General features: G+C 51.5%; 1 protein-coding gene across 5 annotated transcripts in view; it reads left to right on the top strand.

Moving 5' to 3' along the window:
- Window positions 1-119: 119 nt before the first annotated feature.
- AMZ1 (archaelysin family metallopeptidase 1) overlaps window positions 120-21,087 on the top strand; it is a 37,438-nt gene continuing 16,470 nt past the window's right edge. For 2 of the 5 annotated variants that reach the window (XM_084763920.1, XM_084763916.1), the window contains exons 1-2: window positions 120-6,835; window positions 7,042-7,138. The gene's annotated coding sequence lies outside the window, so the exon portion shown is untranslated. Of the gene's footprint in view, window positions 6,836-7,041; window positions 7,139-17,630; window positions 17,700-19,115; window positions 19,979-21,087 lie in introns of those variants that run through there. The other 3 variants (XM_084763918.1, XM_084763919.1, XM_084763917.1) reach the window with 3 other exon arrangements.

Here is a 21,087-nt window from a genome sequence, read left to right as displayed (position 1 = left end):
AAGTTAATTCTGTACATGGTTTAACAAAGTCCAATTTGTGTTCTTTTTGCACATGGCCATTCAGCTCTCTCTATTCCACCTGTTGACCAAGGTTTTAAAAGTCCCACGATCTTTAAAGAATTCAAATACTTTAAAATTTCAAAGTCACACAGGGCATGGTGGTGCACACCTGTAATCCCAGCATTTAGAGAGGCAGAGGCAGGCAGATCTCTAGAGTTGGACGCCAGCCTGGTCTACAGAGTGAGTTCCAGGACAGCCAAGACTACACAGAAACCCTGTCTCCAAAAACTAAAAAAAAGTCCAAAATCACAACTGTGGGTTTAATAAAATAATTTGTTTTTAAATGTTAGCTATTAAGAGGGAGGACCCAAGGCATGGTAAAAATCAAAGCGAAGCCATCATCCAGCAGTGTAAACATCTCAGTGCCTGACATCTAGAACTCACTCGTGATCAGAGGGCTTGGACAGCTCCATTTCCAGTTATGCCATCTAGAGCACATACAGCTGGTCTTCTAGACTTGAGCCAGCTTCACCTCACACCTGCTGCTCATCGCACAGTCCTGGCATCTCACATGTGGTGGGCCCTCCACTACAGCTGAAGCTGCACCTTTCCACTGGCCTCTCCTCTTCGAGAGTGGTTCTCTTCATGACTGCTTTAATCTTGTAGCTTTTATGTGACTAAGACACCAGTACCACAGCAGAGAGTTTTTTTTTTTTTTTTTTTTTTTTTTACCAAGTTCAGCTGGCAGCTTGAGATGACAGCCCTGGCTTCCTCCAGACCACAGCTTCTGTGTGTTGATCCTGAGGAATTCTTTCCCATAAGATTTACCTCAGTGGTGCTGGTCTCTTACTAATCACAGCTGAGTCTTCAGCCCCGGATGCTTAGAAATAGATATTCTGGATTTAAATCTATCACTTGATTGGTCCGGATAGTCTTACTGCTCTCCTAAAACTTCACAAGCAACGCACCCATCATCTACGTTTCTTTGAACACTATCTTACAAGCTCCCACATAACAGCCCATTAGGCTTTGAACATTCAATGGATTTCCTAGCCTGCAGTTCCACACACTTCTACAGTCCTCAAAACAGCATGGTCAGGTCTGTCAGCGATACCCCACTCCTGGTACCAAGTTCTGTTCCTTGTCTTCTGTTGCGGTGAAGAGACACCATAATCATAGTAACTCTTACAATGAAAACCATCTGACTGGGCCTATGTGATGCAGACAGGATACTAGAGCCAAGAGTTGTATAGTTCTACATCCAGATCTACATCAGCAGGCAACAGAGAGAGTGACTGAACCTCGCTTGAGCACTCAAAGCCCACACCCCAATGACACACTTCCTCCAACAAGGGCACACGTTCTAATTGGGCCACTCCCTACGACCCCATGGGGGCTGTTTTCATCCAAGCCACCACAGTTGTCCCACCATGATGCCAAGTAGGCAAGTTAGGTGACTGAGGACAATGTCAGCCCCATCTTGCTAGCAGTGTCTCCTGGTGGCCAGAATGCCCCTTTGCAGTTAAACATCCTTGAAGCTATGGTTGGGTTGTCCTGGGTACATCAGAAACAGACACGGGGACCCTTTCACACATGTGTGCTGATGAAGTGAAGGTGTCCTAAGGCGACTCAGTGCCTGATAAAACAGACTGACAAACCATGCAGGAAAACAATGTCCTGAGCAGTAAGGCATCACTTGCAGTATAGATACCCCTTTGTAGAGATCATAGGTAGAGGTGCTCTGAATGAATGGTCTGGTCTCTCAGCACTCAAGAGGCAGAGGCGGGTGGGTTGATGTGAGTTCGAGGCTAGCCTGGTCTGCAAAGCGAGTCCAGGGCAACCAAGGCTACACAGAGAAACCCTGTCTCAAAAACAAAGCAAAACAAAACAAAAAACGAACAAAAACAAAAGAATGATCTGGTCTACCGTGATGTGGGATGAAAAACAGGTGATCTGGAGAAGGAATTGTTTGTTTTTGGCTCACAGTTGTAGGGTACACCCTGTGTCATGAGAGTCAGGAAGCAGAGAGAGATGGATGCTGGGGCTCAGTTTGCTTCTTCCTTTTCATCCAGTAACAGCCCATGGGATGGTGTCACCCACATTTAGGGTGAATCTTTCCACCCCAGTTAGCCAATACAGGAACCTCCTCCCAGACATACCCAGAGATGACTACAGTGCCTGCCACGTTGACAAGTATTAGCACTCACAGCAGGCCCCTTTGCACTCAGTGGAGGGAGGAACAAGACTCTTCACCCTTCACGTCAGGATGCTTTGTGCATGCTTACACAGATCAGGGCTTCTGGGAGCAGAGTCAATTGTGAACATCCTGGGCAGTTCAGGATGCCCGGTTCCTCACAAGGTGAGAGATATTTCAACCCATCCTTCCCACTGGTTTATTCAAGTCCCGCAGCTCCAGTCCTCTGCTGTATAGGCTGCCGACTGAGGGAGAAGGCCGACCCTTGTGCCTTCCAGGTGCTAATGCCCAGCTAGCTACCTACCACTCAGGCAGCTCACTTTGCCTGGCTGAACCTCCCTTATCTGTGAAGTGGAGTGCTCTCATCAGATGTCCTAGGGTTTCCATTGCTGTGACAAAACACCTTGACCACAGCAACTTGAGGGGGACGGGGTTACTTGGTTTACTCTTCCACATCACAGTCCATCATTGAAGGGAGTCTGGCCAGGATCCCAAGCAGGGCAGGAGCCTGGGGGCTGGAGCTGAAGCAGAGGAGTGCTGCTCATTGCCTTGTGTCACATGGCGTGCTTGGGGCACTTTCTTACAGAACCCAGAACCATCTGGCCAGGGGTGGCGCTGCCCACGCTGAGCTGGGCCCTCCCACGTCAACCGCCAATCAAGAAAACGTACCACAGGCTGGCCTCCAAGGCAGTCTGGCAGGGGTAACTAGGGTTCCCGCTTCCAAAATAACTCGAGTTTGTGTCAAGCTATCATAAAACCAGCCTGAACAGCAATCTTGGAGAGGGAGGCCTGACTGAGACCCATTGAGCACATCTCACTCTGAGATACCAGGCCAGAACCAGGGGGCCTGAACCTGCACCTCCACCTCCATAGCCTGCGGGTCTCTATTCTTGCATTGCTATAGCAGAATACCCAATTCTAGACAATGTATAAAGTAAAATGGTTTCCTTAGCATTTCTGGTGGTTGGAAGGTCCAAACAGCATGGCCTCCAGGCCTGCCTGAGGTAGGTAGCTGATTGACGTAGAGTGGATGTGGACAAGTGACCTGGACTGGAGGTCCTGAGGCAGGGTCCTGAGGAGGAAGGGCCAGGGATCAGAGAAAGAACAGGAGGGTCTCACAAACTATGTCTTAGGCCAAGCATGTTTATTTAAAAGTACAGCATCAATCGCAGCACTAGGGATGCAGAGGCAGGCTGATCACTGTGCATTTGAGGCCAGCCTGGTCTACAAAGCGAGTTCAAGGCAGCCAAAACTAGAAGAAGAGAAGGAGGAGGAAGAGGAGGTGGAGGAGGAAGAAGAAGAAGGAAGAAGAAGAGCATCTTACTGTTTATGAGGAAAATAGGACAGTCAACAAAAAGCCATCATACAATGGCACAAGGTCAGCAGGAGGCTAGCAAAGCAATATTGTACAAGGGGACAAGATATGTCAAGGCTGTCAGCCTAAGCATATGGAAGCCTTGAGGCGGATGCTACAGTCTCTTTAGGGGAAAAAAGCTAAGTTCCCAGGAACTGAAAGCTTAACTTCTTCAAAGCCAGGCCCCAGCCTCAGACTGGACCTTGTGAAGTCTGCGCCTAGACAAGGTCATAGAACTGGGTTCCTTTTGTCCTTCATCGTGCCTCTGAGAAGGTCTTGGATCACCTGAGTCTCAACCGAGGAGGAACCAGCTTCTTTCAAGAGCGTGTGCATGGAAGCCGCCGGGCAGTGGTGGTGCACGCCTTTAATCCCAGCACTCGGGAGGCAGAGGCAGGTGGATCTCTGTGAGGCCAGCCTGGTCTGGGACAGCCAAGGCTATACAGAGAAACTCTGTCTCAAAAAACAAAGAAACCCAAACAAACAAAAATAAAAACAACAAAAGCGTATGCATGGGCAAAAAACCAGATTTGCACTCTCCTCTGCCTGTGTGTGTGTGTTTGTGTGTGTGTATGTGTAGGTTGTAGTTTGACGTCAGGTGTTGTGTCTTCCTCTTTCTCCCCCTGCCCTCCATCTTTGGGTGCGTACCCACAGAAGCCAAAAGACATCATTGTATCCCATGAAACTGGGGTCCCAGGTGGTTGTGATCCACCTGATGTGGGTGTTGGAAATAAAGTTGGGGCCTCTGGAGAAGCAGTCAGTGCCTCTAACCACTGAACTAGTTTCCCTACCTTGTTTTTGTTTGTTTGTTTGTTTGTTTGTTTGTTTCGAGACAGAGTTTCTTTGTGTTAGCCTTGGCTGCCGTGGACTCGCTTTGTAGACCAGGCTGGCCTCAAACTGACAGCAATCCATCTACCTCTGCCTCCCGAGTGAGTGCTGGGATTAAAGGCGTGCGCCACCACCACCTGGCTCCCCTACCTTGTTTTCTGAGATGAGGTCTCTCTCACTGAATCTAGAGTTCATCAATTCGGTTAGACTGGCTGGCCAGTGAGCTCCTCCTGTCTCTGCCACCCCTGCACCAGGATCACAAGGGGACCAAGCTTGCAGCACCCTAGCCTTTGGGGGACATGGTCAACACAGTCAAACCACCACACACTGTAGCATCATCTGCTAGTACTGATGCCCTCGAAGTCAGTAGCGCGTCTTTGCCCCCGCCCTGCTCTTGGGTTCCCACTGAGCTCCTTCAACTGCTCATCTTTACAGCCAGCGTTTGCTACTTTGTGGGGTCTTCTTTCTTCCACCCTTCCCCACCCTTTTCTTCTTCCCTTTCAACTCCCTAACACTAGATCAGAGAAAAAAAAAAGGGATAGAGAGGAAAGAGATCCCTGAATAAAGTCAGGGGTCAGAAAGGGGGTGACATTGTTTTTAGACTACTTCCTGCTGGTCAGGGGGCATTGGCTCCTTGGGGGAAGTTTGGTCTTCAACCGTCCCCAGGATATCTAGTTTCTTCTTTTTTCTTAACAAGCCAAGACCAACAGTATCAACCAACAACCCAATATCAGGGCATTTATATATCCTCCGACAATTTCCCAGAATTGTAAACATCACACAATCCCGGAAAACTATCTGCGCCTGGCAAAATCACACCCCTGACAGAGCATGAGGCAAATCATAGCCAGCGGCTCCGAAGCAGCCCCATATCCCCATATCCGGGAATAAAATGAAAACATTTCTGGTTTTGTTTGGTTCGTTTGTTTTGTTTGAGACAGGGTTTCTCTGTGTTGTCCTGGCTGTCCTGGACTCGCTTTGTAGACCAGGCTGGCCTCGAACTCAAATAGATCCACCTGCCTCTGCTTGGCTGAGTGATGGGATTAAAGGCGTGTGCCACCACAGCCGGTGTTATTTCTGTGTTTTAAAAGAAACCAAAATTCCAAACGTCTCAGTACACATCTCTTTATTTTATAAAGTGTGTGTGTGTGTGTGTGTGTGTGTGCGCGCGCGCGCGCGCCCCACATGTATAGGAGCTAGAATCTTAGGTCCTCTGGAGGAGCAGCGTACACACAGCCTCTGAGCCATCTCTCTTGCCTCTCCACACTATTGTTTGAGGCAGGGTCTCTCAACTGAACCTGGAGCTCATAATTAGGTAAGGCTGCCTCGCAAGCCCCAGCGATTTGCCTGTCCCAGCTTCCCTGGCTCTGGAGTTAGAGGGGCATCCTCCTGCATCTGGCTTTTAATGTGGGTGCTGGGAGTCCTCATGATTATGTGGAAGCCATTTTTCTGACTGAATTACGTGTCTGTCCTCTTGTTTTTGTTGTTTTTTGTTTTTGTTTTGTTTCGAGACAGCGTTTCTCCATCTTAGCCTTGGTTGTCCTGTGTCCTGGACTCGTTGTGTAGACCAGGCTGGCCTCGAACTCACAGTGATCTGCTTGCCTCCCGAGTGCTGGGATTATAAGTGTGGGCCACCATGCCCGGCCACGTCTGTCATCTTTTATTGTCCAACTTGAGCCAGGAAGTAGGCCGAGACTGAAGGCTGAAGGCTGGGGAAAGACTCCACTTCTTCTTTTTTGGTTTTTCGAGACAGAGTCTCTGTGTTAGCCTTGGCTGTCCTGGACTCGCTTTGTAGACCAGGCTGGCCTCAAACTCACAGCAATCAGCCTATCTCTGCCTCCTGAGTGCTGGGATTAAAGGCATGAGCCACCATGCCCGGCAAGACTCCAGGTAGAAAACAGTGCAGGATGTGGTGACTCAGAGAGGGGTGAAGAGTAGGATGAGGAGTGAGTCTCTAGTCTCAGAGAAGATGGACAGAGGGCTGCTACTCAGAGAAGATGGACAGAGGGGCTGTCAGCTGACCTTGGGACATGGCCTTCTGAGGGGCTTTGGGGACACTGAGCCTCAGACTTTGAGTCCTTGGTAAGCCTACATTATAGGCAGCGTTGCAGCCCCAGTCATCAGCACAGAGTGGTTATGCCAGGAGGTTTGTTGAATGGCTGAGTGACCTAAGTCTGCTCCTGGGCCAGGCAGCTCAGAACCCCCTTCTTGAGGTGCACTTGTAGGACACCCCCTTATTTGTGCCAGGAGCCAAGGACATAGAGACCTCCCATCTCGCCCCCTCTGTGGGACCCTCTTCCCCCCACACACCGGTTCCTGTCAGCGCCAAGATGTGTCGCCATGGAAACTGCTTGGCAAATGCTGGCAGGCAGAGGCAGCCAGCAGCCGCTGCTCGCACTACCCAGCTCCCGGCACCCGTTGAAGTGACACGAACGTGCCTGGCGGTGTGTGGCATGTGTGCGGTGAGTGAGGGCTTGGGGTAGGCACATGGGTGCTTGTGTGATGCATGTCAGACGTGGTTCGGGCGTGTGTGCTCTTGTGTGCGCATACGTGTGCATGCACGTCAACAGAGGGAACTGTGTTTGTGTGCATGTGCTCTGTGTGTGATGGCTGCTGGGTGTGCACAGAAATGGGACATAAATGACCGGCAGGGATGTATGCATTACAGGCATCCCGAGGTGCTGAGGGACCAGACCAAGGTGGCCTGTGGTTGCTGTCCCCACCTTCCACGTACAGCTCCCTGGCCAAAGACAGCCACTGCTCAGGTAATTGTGCACCTGTGGGAGTGCATGACTGGAGGGCTTCCGGGAGGAGGCAACTTCTGGGCTTGAAGCTTGCATATTGGATGGGAGTCAGCTAGGTGGAGGGGAGGAAGGTGGTGCTCTGGGTGGAAGGGACAGCCTGGGCAAAGGCCTAGAGTCTGGGGCCAATGAAGAGAGACTGGAAAAGAGGAGAGAGCCAGCAGGCCTGGAAAAGGGTGGTCCTCACTCCAGTTTTAAAAAGGCCATCTTCCTAGAGTTGGGGGTGGGGGGTCGGGGGTGCCGGAGGATGCGCCCACCGAGGTGGCATGTGGAATGAGAGAGCAAATGGCTGGGACAGACGGAGCTGGTGAAGGGTGCAATGGAGTGAGCCAGGTGCCTAGGAAGCTTGAAAACTCCAGGGGCAAGGCGGAGCTTTCTCAAGAGACTGAGGGGTACTTGATGATCTCGTTGTGCAGGGGCCTGGGACTTTACGTGAGGGAGGTCAGGTGGAGCCGGCTGGGCTGGGCAGTTGGGACCATCTGGAGGTCCACCCGATGTTCCTTGGTGATCATAGGCCTGTGGGTGCGGTAGAGGAGTGTCTGGGAGGCACACAACTTCTACGGTGTGAGACCGTATGAGAGGATGTTCGGGTCCCCAGGGCCACCTCTCCAGGATCTAAGGGCCCTCTGGATGCTACTGATTCTCTGTTCTTGTAGCCTCTCCCGGCTCTTCTATCTATGTGGGGGATGAAGCTAGTTTGGTGACCCCCACCCTTCAGGTACCTTAGAGCCCCCAGGCCAGGGTGTTAACATGAGCTTCCAGGCAGGTACCTGTGGTGTCTTGAATGAATTTTCCTGGGTACCCTGAATGGACTTGCCTGTGCCCCATCCTGCCCTGCTTAGGACGTGTGGACTACCACGGTGCTGGTTCATAAAGTCTTTCCATTCAGAGGACTCTGGCTTCCCTCAGGCCCTTCAGCAGTCTTCCCCGCACTGGATGCTCCCCGGGTGCAGGCTGCCTGTTTAGACAAAGCTGCAGGGGTCTGCTGCTGCCAGGCTGGGCATGGCCAAGGCCTGGGCTCTTTCCAAGCCTTTCCGGAGCAACGGCTATTCTGGGCGACCCGTCTCTCGCTAGTATCCACTCCTACTACGCGCTGTGCCTCCCCTGGTTGGTGTTTCCCACCTACGAATGGGGAAAAGAAGGGTCTCTCAGGCGGGCATGGTGGTGCACAGCTTTATCCTAGCACTCGGGAGGCAGAGGCAGGTGGATCACTGTGAGTTCGAGGCTAGCCTGGTCTACAAAGTGAGTCCAGGACAGCCAAGGCTACACAGAGAAACCCTGTCTCGAAAAACCAAAAAAAAAAAAAAAAAAAAGTCTCTCCATATCAGGGCACAGCTAAGCTCTGAGACCCCTTGTCAGCCAGCATCCCCACATGCCACCCTGCCAGGGTGGGTGAGATATGGCCCTGCAATGAGTAAGGGGGCTGATGTGGGGGACATCCCTCATTCTGCAGGCTGCTCTGGGGGTGCAACTTGCCATTTTATCTTCTTAGTGTCCCAGTGTGGGGGCTGTGGGGATATTTTTAGTCATAAGTCAAGGAGAACCTTGGCAGGCAGAGATGTTGCTGGCCATGGGGTGGGCACAAGTACCACGCCTCAAACCCTCCTGTGTGCCTGGGGTGTACTCTTTCTGTTTGGGGAGCAATAGGTGGGCTCTCTCCTAACCCCTGACCACATAAAATGGAGGAGTGGAGTTGGGGGAAGGTTAATAGAACCAGATCTGGGCAGAGACAAGGTAGAGAGAGGAGAACTTAGAGCCTAATCTTAATGCCCAGGCCCCTCCTGCACCCCAGATTTGGTCTAGCCTCAGAAAGCCCCAGCGATCTGTCTTCATACTGTAGTTGGCAGCTCCTTATCTCATGCACCCCGGCATAAGAGGCCTTCACTGTTTGTTGAGGATAACTTTCCACAGAGACCCCATTCCCAGAGTCTCCGTCATCCTGGCTGCTGTCTGGGGCGGGAACAAGGGCTCCCAGAACTGGAGGACCTGGTGTGAATTCTAATTGGAAGGCTCACAGGGCAGCTTCACAGGCCAGTAGCAGACGGCTGGACCCTGGCCAGGGCCGGCTGGGCCTGCCTTGGAGCCCTGTGCACCCCCAGTCACTGAATCAAGACACTTTCGAATGCCCAGGGACTTCTGTTACTCTCACAGGCCAGGAGAGGGTTGTCAGCTGTTGCAGGACAGGGTGGAGACTGGAGACCCACAGAACTTCCTGGGACCCAGTCCCAGCTGACCCTGGCCTTCTAGAAAGGGCTTCCAGGAAAATGCCTTCCCCCATCAGGTAGAGGGGAGAGCTCTTCTCAAGCTGGTGGGTAGGGAGGCATGGGGCAACAGAAGCAACCCCTGTGGCTTGAAGAGGTCTTGGACACTACTGCTCTACATAGTTTAAGCACACCTTAAGTCAGTCTCTCTCTCTCTCTGTCTCTCTCTCTGTCTCTCTCTGTCCCTGTGTCTCTGTCTCTCTCTGTGTCTCTGTCTCTCTGTCTCTCTCTCCCTCTGTGTCTCTGTCTGTTTATCTCTCTTTGCCTCTCTCTGTTTCTCTGTCTCTCTGTGTCTCTGTCTCTCTCTGTCTCTCTGTGTCTCTGTCTGTTTGTCTCTCTCTCTCTTTCTCTCTCTGTCTCTCTCTCTCTGTGTCTCTCTGTCTCTCTTTCTGTGTCTCTGTGTCTCTGTCTGTTTATCTCTCTGTCTGTCTGTCTGTCTGTCTGTCTCTGATAGGGTCACATGTAACCCAGGCTGGCCTCCAATTCTCCATGTAGCTGAGGATGATCTTGAAGCCCTGGTCGGTCCTCTCGCTTCCACCTCCTGAGTGCTGGGTTGAAGGCATATACTACTATGGCTGCCTTATTCCACGCTGGGGATGGAATCCAGAGCTTCACGCTACTTCCTGCTACTTCCTGGCTGGTCCCCATCGCCACCGTCCCGACGTCATTTGTTTGCTCCTGTCCCTCACCATCCTGTCACAGTCAGATGGCCTCCGTGCAAGGGCCCTTGATAGTCCAACCTGCGCTGTGCCTTATCCACACTACTCTGGAGACCTGCTCCGGGTCCGGCTGCCCCAAGCCCCAGCACATTCTGGCTTTTGCTCATCCCAGCTCCTGTCCAGGGCCTGACCCTTCCCTGCCCTTGGTTCTGGCCCATCGTGCTTGTGCATCTGTGTGGCACAGGTCTCAAATGCTGTCCTTGGACCTGTCCTCCCCTGTATCTTCCTTTCCTCTGTTGGCATTGTATCTGGGGCAGCCTGTCCTGCAGCCCAGCACCTGGCACGCGCCGTGTCTGCTGAACAAAGGGCTGCCCAGCTGAGGACTACTACTGTGCCAAGAACAGCGCTCGCTCCCGCTGAGCCTCCCAGAGCTCTGCGTGAAGCAGTTTCCTCTTCGCCAAATCCTGTCACTGGCTTACAACAGCACCCGTGTTATCGTCACTTCTGGTGTCAGAAGTCCAAGATTGAATTGAGGGGATACACTGTGCTTTCCCTGCAGTGGCTCTCAACCTTCCTGATGCTGTGACCCTTTAATATAGTTCCTCGTAATGTGCTGACCCCCAACCATAAAACTACTATGATTTTGCTATGGTTGTGAGTCATAATGTAAATTATCTGGTGCACAAAACATGTGACATGTGATCCCCCAAGGCGGTTGTGACCCACAGGTTGAGAAGCATTGCTCCAGAGGCGCTGAGCAGGACCCTTCCTCCCTGTCAGCTGCTTGTGGCCACACTGATCCTTCTCCGTCTTGCAGAGTTCAGCTGTGTAGCTCTGACTGGCTTGGCCTCCCTAGGTAGACCAGGCTGGCTTTGAACTCACACAGGTCTGCCTGCCTCTGCCTCGCAAGTGCCACGTTTAAATGTGTGTGCCACTATGCCTGTATCTTTGAACAGCTGTATTGAGATAGGATTACATGTCACAGAGTCCTCCTTTTTAAAGTCTTACCAGTTCAGCTGGGCATGGTGACTCACATCTGTAATCCCAGCATTTGGGAGGCTGAGGCAGGAGGGCTGCTGCAAGCTTGAGGCCAGCCTGGGCTACATAGTGAGTTCCAGGACAGTCAGGATTATTACACAAAGAAACCCTGTCTCAAAAAACAAAACAAAACAAAACAACAAATCAAGCCAGATGTGGTGGCGCACACCTTTAATCCCAGCACTTGGGAGGCAGAGGCAGGCAGATCGCTGGGAGTTCGAGGCCAGCCTGGTCTACAAAGTGAGTCTAGGACAGCCAAGGCTACACAGAGAAACTCTGTCTCGAAAAATAAAACAAAACAAACAAACAAACAAACAAAAAACCCAAATAAAATAAAAAACAAATGGAAAACAAAGTGGACCAGTTTAGTGACACCTGCTCTACCACTGAGCCACACCCCTAATACCTTACTGGGGGGTGGGTTCTAGGAGATATTCTACCACTGAGCCATGCATCTAGCCCTCACTTAGGGTTTGCTCCCTCCTGTTACTGTGGTTGCTACTTCCTGTCTGACAAAGACTCCTTGGCTTGGTTGAGATGTGGAGCACTAAGCCAATATGCATGAGGCCTTGGGGCCCATCCCGGCAACACAAACAGTGGGTCTGATGGTGTGTGTGTGTGTGTGTGTGTGTGTGTGTGTGTGTGTGTGTGTGCAAGCACAGCACTCAGGAGGTGGAGGCAGGAGGATCAGACCTTCAAGGGATGGGTCAGTGACATGGCTCAGCAAATAAAGGTGCTTGCCACCAAGCCTGAGGACCTGAGTTCAATCCCCAGGACCCACATGGTGAAGGGAAGCACTTACTCCTTCACATGTTGCCTTCTCACTTCTAAACATGCACCATAGCAGGCTTGTACCTCCCCGCCCCCACACCCCCCACACTAATAATCATTTCAAGGTCCTCTTCAGCTGTATAGTAAGCTTAAGACCACCCTGAAGTCCATGAAACCCTTTTCCCCTTTCCATAAAAAAGGCCTCATTCAAGCAGGGTGTGGTGGTGCATGACTTTGATTCCAGCACTCGGGAGGCAGAGGCAGGTGGATCTCAGTGAGTTCAAAGCCAGCCTGGTCTACAGATGGAGTCCAGGATAGCTAAGGATACATAGATACATCTCTCTGTCTCGAAAAACAGAGAGAGAGAGAGAGAGAGAGAGAGAGAGAGGGAGAGAGGGAGAGAGAGAGGTTTTAAATGCTGAGGGGAAAAATATAAATCAGAAGTTAGAAGGGAGATTGGTTCTGGGATTATGAGGTCCCCCTTTGCTTTTTTTTTTTTTTTTAGAATTTCCCACATTTTCTACATTGGATGTTTATGGTAGAATCATTATTTATTTTTTTATTTTTTTTATTTTTTTGGTTTTTCGAGACAGGGTCTCTCTGTGTTAGCCTTGGCTGTCCTGGACTCACTTTGTAGACCAGGCTGGCCTCAAACTCACAGCGATCCGCCCGCCTCTGCCTCCTGAGTGCTGGGATTAAAGGCGTGCGCCACCACACCCGGCTGTCATTATTTCTTTTTTAAAATGATTTGTTTTCCTTTTATGTGCACTGGTGTTTTGCCTGATGCTTGTCTGTGTGAGGGTGTCAGCTCTTGGCGTTACAGACAGTCATGAGCTGCCATATAGGTACTGGGAATTGAACCTGGGTCCTCTGGAGGAACAGCCAGTGCACTTAAGCGCTGAGCTATCTCTCCAGCTCAGAATCTTTCTTTCTTTCTTTCTTTTTCTTTTTTTAAAGATTTATTTATTATGTTTACAACATTCTGCCTGCATGTGCGCCTGCCCGCCAGAAGAGGGCAGTAGATCTCACCTTAGATGGTTGTGAGCCACCATGTAGTTGCCGGGAATGGAACTCAGGACCTCTGGAAGAGCAGACAGTTGCTCTTAACCTCTGAGCCATCTCTCCAGCCCCAGAATCATTCTTTCTTTTTTATTTTTTTATTTTTTATTTTTTATTTTTGGTTTTTCGAGACAGGGTCTCTCTGTGTAGCCTTGGCTGTCCTGGACTCACTTTGTAGACCAGGCTGGCCTTGAACTCACAGAGATCTGCCTGCCTCTGCCTCCCGAGTGCTGGGATTAAAGGCGTGCGCCACCACGCCCGGCTCGAATCATTTCTTAATCATTATTTTCTTAAGGAAAATTCCTTTGCTCTGTGGAAATGATAGCGATGCATGGCTCAGACATTCATGGGGGCTGCTGAGAGCTGGAGGTGTTCCAAAGAATATGGCTGGAGAGGACCGGCTGCCTGCAAAGGTCCCGAGGTGGCCGGCAGTGTCCCATCACAAAGGAATCTGTTATGCCAGAGATACCCAAGGAGAAAGGGGAATTTGGGAAAAGGCAGACACCCAAGCTGGGCATGATGGTGCAAGCCCGCAAGCCCTGCTCTCTGGAGGCTGAAGCAGCACAGACGCAGACCCTATCAATCGAGACGCAGAATTCCATCAACAGTAGCAACAAGGGCACCTCATGGCTGAGGCGGGCCTGGCCCTGCACCTAGGGTCATTCCACCTCTGGAGTGGCTGGCAGGGGCTAAGGACACAAATAAGAGGCCGTTGAACATCTGTGGGAAGTAGGCATGAATCCGAGGCCTGGAAATGCACATTCCCCAAGTTCCCCTGCTCTCGCTGGTGCCACCAGCCTGCCTAACCCTTGATGATATTAGGGAGGGAGAAACAGCGGCCCCTCCCCCCACTTTCTTCTCCTTCTTCTCCTCCTCCTCCTCTTTCTTCTTCTTCTTCTTCTTCTTCTTCTTCTTCTTCTTCTTCTTCTTCTTCTTCTTCTTCTTCTTCTTCTTAGGATTTCTGTATGTAGTCCTGGCTGTCCTGGAACTTTCACTGTAGACCAGGCTGGCCTCAAACTCACAGAGATCCGCCTGCCTCTGCCTTCTGAGTGCTGGGATTAAAGGCGTGTGCCACACCTGGTGCTGTTGTGTGTGTGTGTGTTTTAATGTTTTAAATATTTATTTTTACTTATGTGTATGTGTGTTGGGTACGGCTGGGGTATGTGCAAGTACATGCAGTACCCACAGAGGCCAGAAGAGGGCGTTGGTTCCCCTGGAGCTGGAGTTAACAGGTTGTGCGTGCTGGGTGCTGGGAACTAAACTCTGCAAGAACACTGGCTCTTGACTGCAGACCATCCCTCTAGCTCCTGTCTGCCTGAGTTGGGCTCTGCTTGTTTCATCTGCTATCTTATAGGAGGGGAGGGGCTGAGGTACCCAGCCTGACTGAGGCCTGTGGGGATGGAGACCCAGTGGAGGCTCAGAGGTCATGTGAGGTCCCCTGACCTTAGGGAACACACACCCGAGGGCACCTTTGAACTGCGTTTATGGGAAGAATTCCCTGAGATCCCTGGGTGAGCAAGTCCACTGCAGGACTGACGCTCAGTTTGTCGCACGTCAGCAGCCCCTGAGGGCCCAGGATAGGAAGATGTGGTGTGAGAGCTACTGCTTCCAGGTGGCCTCTTTGACCCTTGACCCCTGTGAGAGCATTCTCCCAGGGCTTGGTTTCTGAGTCCTCCCCTGGGTTGGATAAAATGGAACAGAGGCTGTGGGCTTCCGGCACCGGGGTCAGTGTCCCCTCCGAGGTGGCTATCCGGCTTTATACCCTATGGCATGGGTGTCTGGTATATTTCTTTTTTTTTTAATTTTTAAAAGTGTGTGTGTGTGTGTGTGTGTGGTATGTGTGTGTGGAGGTGGGGATGAGAGACAGTATATGTATGGAGGTCAGAGAACACCTTTGTGGAGTCAGCTCACTCTCGCCGTCTTTATATGGGTCCTAGAGCTCTAACCTGGGTTGCCTGCTTTTAGTGGCAAGCACTTTTGCCGTCTCCCTAGTCCCGCCAGTGTATTTTTCTCACTCCACCTGCCTGCTCTGCCTCAATTCCACCCGAAACACATCTGATAAACAGCAGCCTTCCAGCCAGGTGGTGGCTGCGCACAACTTTAATCCCAACACTCAGGAGGCAAAGGCAGGTGGATCTCTGAGTTCAAGACCAGCCTGGGCTGGAGAGATGGCTCAGTGGTTAAGAGCACTGGCTGCTCTTCCAAAGGTCCTGAGTTCAATTCCCAGCAACCACATGGTGGCTCACAACCATCTATAATGTGATCTGGTGCCCTCCTCTGGCCTGTGGGTGTACATCACATTCATACATTAAATAAATAAATCTTTAAAACAAAATAATTATTATAAAGACCAGCCTGGTCTACAGCGTAATTTCCAGGACAGCCAGAGCTGTATAGAGAAACTCTGTCTTGGAACAAAGAAACAAAATATCAGTCCTCTTCTCCAAGAAACAAAGTATCAGTCCCCTTCTCCCGTCCCCAGTTTATAATCAGAGTTCCCAGGCCTGGAGACAAAACAGGGACCCTCCCAAAACTCTGTTCTAGTTTTGTTTCTGTTGCTGTGATAAAATGTCCTGACAAAACAAAGCAAAACAAAACAAAAAACAAAACCACAGTGTAGAGCTTGGAGGGTGGGGGTGGCAGTGTTTCTCAGTTGACAGTTCCAGGTTACACAGTATACCATAGAAGGGAAAGTCAGAGTTGGAACTTAAAAGCCGCTGGTCACACCTTACTTGACCTCAGCCATGGGCAGAAGGAATCAGTACACTGGTAGTACATAGGTGCTTGCTTGCTTGCTTGGCCTTAACTCTGACACAGCTCAGGACTCCCTGCCTAGGGAATGGCACCGCCCACACAGGGCTAGGTCCCTCTGCATCAATCAATTCATAAAACCATCCCCCCACAGGCCAACTCAGTGTAGGCAAGCCCTCATGGAGACTCTTCCTAGGCGATCCTAGGTGATCAACTGCGCCAAGTGGACAAAGCTAACTCCAAGCCTGGCTTTGGAGCAGGGAGTGGGGCCTAGGCCAGGCATCAGGCCCCAGGCTTCAGTGACATTGCTGTTGGGCCGTGGGAAGGGAACAAGAGACTCACTGCTAGAATGTGCTAGCACCTCACAGGGTGGCCAGCAGCTTTGAGGCTCCTTAAGGACACACCCAGGGACAACCTAGATGGCCCGTCTCAGAGAAGAGCCCAAGATCCAATGTGACCCCAAAATGGTTGTAGCTTCCCCTTGTCCTCTGGTCCCTGGGGTAACACTTGGTTCCCATAGGAACCTTCTCTCTCTCTCTCCCTGTCTTGGCAGCATTGGCAACGTTTGGTAAATGACTAAACAGTTCCACGAGGCCATCAACAAATGCTCTATTCCAGCTTCAGATGATCTTTTTGGCAGGTTATGTCTTTGCACTTGGCCAGTATGTATGCAACGCCTGCTTTCTGCCAGGCCCCCCCCTTTTTTTTTTTTGGTCCAGGGCATGGACTTGAAAAACAAGAAGTGTGCATGTGGGGGGTGGGGGGGGAGGGAGGGAGGCAAACTCCTGATGTAGCATCCATGAGGAGTAACAGGTGCTGCAGGAGGTTGAGGAAGCCTTCTGAGGTCCCTGTCAGAGCAATGTATTTGGGGGGGGGGGAAGAATGTTCTTGAAGAGAACTAGAAAGATCACAAGAGCCGGATGAGCTTGGGAGGCCCCTAGCTGGGCATCTAGGCCGTGTCTCTGTCATTTTCTTTTTTTTTTTTTTCCTGCTTACCCCTCAGGTTTTTCATCAAAAGAAAGGGAACAAACAAGTTTGTAGGTGACTGTGGTAAGAATGTTCTGGAAACATTTGGAATGCTGCCTGGGGCTAGAGATGTGGTGGCATACTTGCCCAGCATATATCCCGGTCCTAGCTTCAAACCCCAGCACTGCAGAAATGGGTGTGATGGGGTAACCCTGTAACCCCAGCCCTCAGGAGGTAGAGGCAGGTGTTCGAGGTCATCCTTGGCTGCTTAGTGAGTTGGAGGCCTTGGGTTACAGGCGTGCACTACCACAGCGTGCTTACAGCCTGGGTCCCTGTATATGTAGGTAGGCGGGCCTTCTTGCCTGGGTTCTTGTGAGTGTGTTTTTTGTTTTGTTGTTGTCGTTGTTGTTTTTTTTGGGGGGGGGTTCAAGACAGGGTTTCTCTGTGTAGCCTTGACTGTCCTGGACTCGCTTTGTAGACCAGGCTGGCCTCGAACTCACAAAGATCCGCCTGCCTCTGCCTCCCGAGTGCTGGGATTAAAGGCCTGCACCACAGCCTGGCAGTTGTTTTATGGTTTTGCTTGTGTGTTTGTTTAGTTGGCTTTGGCTTTGGCTGTGTTTGAGACAGCTTCTCACTATACATAGCTCAGATTGCCCCGGAGTCCTCAATCCTCCTGCCTTAGCATCGGTTGTAGGATTACAGGAATGTCCCTCCCCACATCAGTCCCCCACCCCGCCCCTAGGCTGGCCAGGGATGTACTGGCTTCCTCTCCTCGGCCATGAGATGAGCTCTGAAGCACTCGTTGCTAAGAGTGTCAGTGTCCCACGTGTTCCCGAGCAGACATCAGAAGTCTGAGAGCCACTGGGGAGGGCGTGGCACCGTTTCCTACTGCCGCCCTCTCGCACTTTCCACCGGATCCCGCTCCAGTCACTGCCGCGCGCGCTGACGTCACACCAGGACCGGTTTGGTCCCTGTGACCGCACACCAAGCTTCTCTGGGACAGCTCCGGAGGGCTGTGAGGTAGGAGGCGCGCGCGGACATTAGCCACAGGGAGCAGGAAAGAATCTGACCGGGACCTGATGACCGGGGTGGGTGCGGGTGGCTGCGCGGAGTTGAGGGGTTCCAGCCAGCTCAAGCCAGGGGGACGTCTGGGTGGTGGTGGCGGCGTGCCCCTGTGCCGGGGAACCGGGGGATGCGCGGGGTAGACTTGGATAGAGGTTTGGGTGAGCGCGCGACCGGGATTTGATATATGTCACGCTGGTGGTCAGATTTCCAGTCAGCTCGGAGCTGGGTTCCCAAGGGGCAGGGTGCCCACTCCCCTCCAGCGGCTGCTCCCCAGGTGCCGGCAACAGTCTTGTCATCTTCAGATTTGGGAGTCGGGGGGGGGGGGGGGGAGCGGTCAGGCTTGAGGAAAGCGACCAAAGGAACGCATTTCCCAGCTAGGACCGGCTTGTTTTTGTGGGGTGTCCCCAGAGAAGCAAAGTCTATGGCTACCAGGGCTGCTCCCTAACCTGTGTCTGGGAGGGGCTAGAGCGACAGGCCACCTGTCAATCCAAACAGCTGGTGAAAGGAGGGGAGACTCCCGAACTTTTCCAAAGCTTAGCCACTTCACTGCCTGGAAGGAAATTGGGTTGGAATTTGGGGTTCACAAGCGAGAGTGGGGTCTGCACGGCGAGTAGGCGCGCGCGCGCGCGGGGGGGGGGATCCTCCCTGTGCCGTGAAAGCCCTGTTTCCCTTCCCCAAACCTTTCTCATCTTGTATTTCCATCTCCCTGGGGCTGTTCAATCCACCTTGAAGATTTGGCCCCAAGTAAATGAACCAACCGCTGCAGCTGCTGGGCGTTTTCTCTAAGTCTCCAGAATAACAAGAAACAGAGGCTGGTTCTTGTTCCAAGGCCAGTCTTCTGCTGGGTGTTCTGATGCACACCTGTCATCCTGGCAATTGGGAGGCTGAGGCAGGAGGATTGCTGCGAGTTTGAGGCCAGCCCAAGCTATGGGATAAGTCCCTGCCTCGTAATAAAAAATATAAACAAGAGAGGTAAATGTTTATCCTGGAGTTTAGGGGACCTGATCTTGGTCCCCTCATTCAGGCTGCCTTCACCCTCTGGGGAGCTAGAGGCCGAGCAAGGGTATATGCATGCTGTTCCAGGCTTTGAGCAAAAGAGGATGGAGGGGAGGCAACACAGAGGAAGGGAATCACGTTAAAGCCGCAGAGGAGAGAAGCCGTTTCTTTGGAGAGGGTGGTGCTTGGCTTTTGTCTAGACCTGTAGTTCTCAACCTCCCTAATGCAGTGATCCTTAAATACAGCTCCTCATGTTGTGGTGACCCTCCAACCATAAATTATTATTATTATTATTATTATTATTATTATTATTATTATTATTTATTATTATTATTAGTTTTTTTTAGGGTCTCTCTGTGTAGCCTTGGCTGTCTTGGACTCTCTTTGTAGACCAGGCTGGCCTTGAACTCACAGCAATTCGTCTGCCTCTGCCTCCCAAGTGCTGGGATTAAAGGCGTGTGCCACCACGCCCTACACCCGGCCAAAAAATTACTTTTGTTGCTGCTTCATAACTGCTACTGTTTTGAATCAGGATGCAGGATAGCTGATATGTGGCCCTTTGGGGTTCACCTCCCATTGGTTGAGAACCCCTGGCCTAGAACGTCATTATTATGCTGTGTGTTCATGGCTGGGATACCAGGACCTCTTGTCTCTCCCTGTGACCCATGACCAATCAGTAGTGTTTCTGTGCCTCAGTTTCCCTATATGAAACAATAGTATCTCTAGCTCTGTGAGATCTCAAGGCTTGTGGGGCGTGGGCAGGCTACTATCATAAGGATTAGCAGGGAATGGTGGCAGGCCATCTTGTAGTTTTGGTTTGTTTGTTTGTTTGTTTGTTTTTGTTTTTGTTTTTTTCTGAGGAGGACTCAGCAGAGAGAAGGGGTGGGAGAGGCAGGGTGGCTCTTACAGACCCTGCAGTTTCTTCTGTGGCTGCTTTGGCTGCCGGGACCACTTCCCCTCCTGCAGCGTCCGTCCCTGCACTAAGTGTGGTCTTGCGAAGACTTGACGTGCAAGGTGGAAAAACTGAGATAGTGGCCGAGAGTGGGGATAGAGGCGCTCACCATCTAAGAGCCCCAGAAGATGAAGATGGCCGCAAGGGCTGCCTGAGAGGAAATGCTGTCTGTGTAGACATCCGGGCTACCAGACCTCAGAGAAGGACATGAGGGGGACAGAGGGGCTTGCCTACTCTGGCGCCCAACTCAGACCTTGTTAAACTAACCTCCAGTCCATGGTGGAAGGTGAGTCTTTGGTCCTCACCCCCCTCCCTGTATCCTCTCATGCCTGGTGGCCATTTGTTTTCCTACTTGTCTTGCTTTTGTTTTCGTCTAGGTTTTTTTGTTTTGTTTTTTTTGTGTGTGTGTGTGTGAGAGTGTGTGTGTGTGTGAGAGAGAGAGAGAGAGACAGAGACAGAGACAGACAGAGAGAGACAGAGAGAGACAGAGAGAGAGAGGTGTGTGTTTCATTATATAGCCCAGACTGGCCTCGAACTCATGGTGATCCTCCTGCCTCAGCCACACAAGTATTGGATTTTCAGGCATGACAGGTAGCACCCAGTGTCATCTGGAGCTGGTGTGTCCTGTTCTTCCAATCCCTGGGTGTGGGGAAGGGATGTGCCATGGCGTTCCACACGGAGCAGGTGCCAGGGTGTTTCTCTGGTCTGGCTTCCTCCTGGCGAGGTGCTCTGAGCTTGCCTGTGGGTACACGAGCGGCTCTCTGGGGTAGGATTTGGGGGTGGAGGGTTGGGGGTGGGAGGATAGTCCTTGAGCAGCTTTGACTAGGATGCACATGGCTGAACCACTGAACTTTTGGTAAAAAGCAAGGCCTTGTCAACTGGGTGTGCGGAACATGTGTAGCCCCAGCCCTTAGGAGGCTCTCGACCCAGGCCTGGGCTACCTAGTGAGACACTGTCTTGTTGACAACAAACATTTACCATTTCCTGTGGCCTTGCCTGAGCAGGGAAGGGGGAGGGTGTTTGGCAGCAGCCAAGAGCCTGACTAGTATGTGTGTGTGGAGGGGAAGTCAGGAATTGGGGTGCTCACAGGGAAGAAGACCCTATGGGCAGGAGAGGTTCCCCAAGTCAAGAATAGAGGGATGGCAGGTGCTGGAGAGATAGCTCAGAGGTTAAGAGCACTGGCTGCTCTTCCAAAGATCCTAGTTCTATTCCCAGCAACCACATGGTGGCTCATAACCATCTATAATGAGATCTGGTGCCCTCTTCTGGTGTGCAAGTGTACATGCAGGCAGAACATTGTATACATAGTACATCTTTAAAAAAAAAAGAATAGAGGGATGGAACTAAATCAGTACATAGGATGCAGGCAAGCCGTGCAACTCTGGACAAATGGCT

The sequence above is a fragment of the Acomys minous genome (assembly GCF_964271855.1).
Source record: "Acomys minous genome assembly, chromosome: 16".
In the NCBI taxonomy this organism is placed as follows: domain Eukaryota; kingdom Metazoa; phylum Chordata; class Mammalia; order Rodentia; family Muridae; genus Acomys; species Acomys minous.
The sequence above is the reverse complement of the archived record's forward strand: the minus strand, read 5'-3'. Positions and strand labels throughout refer to the sequence as shown.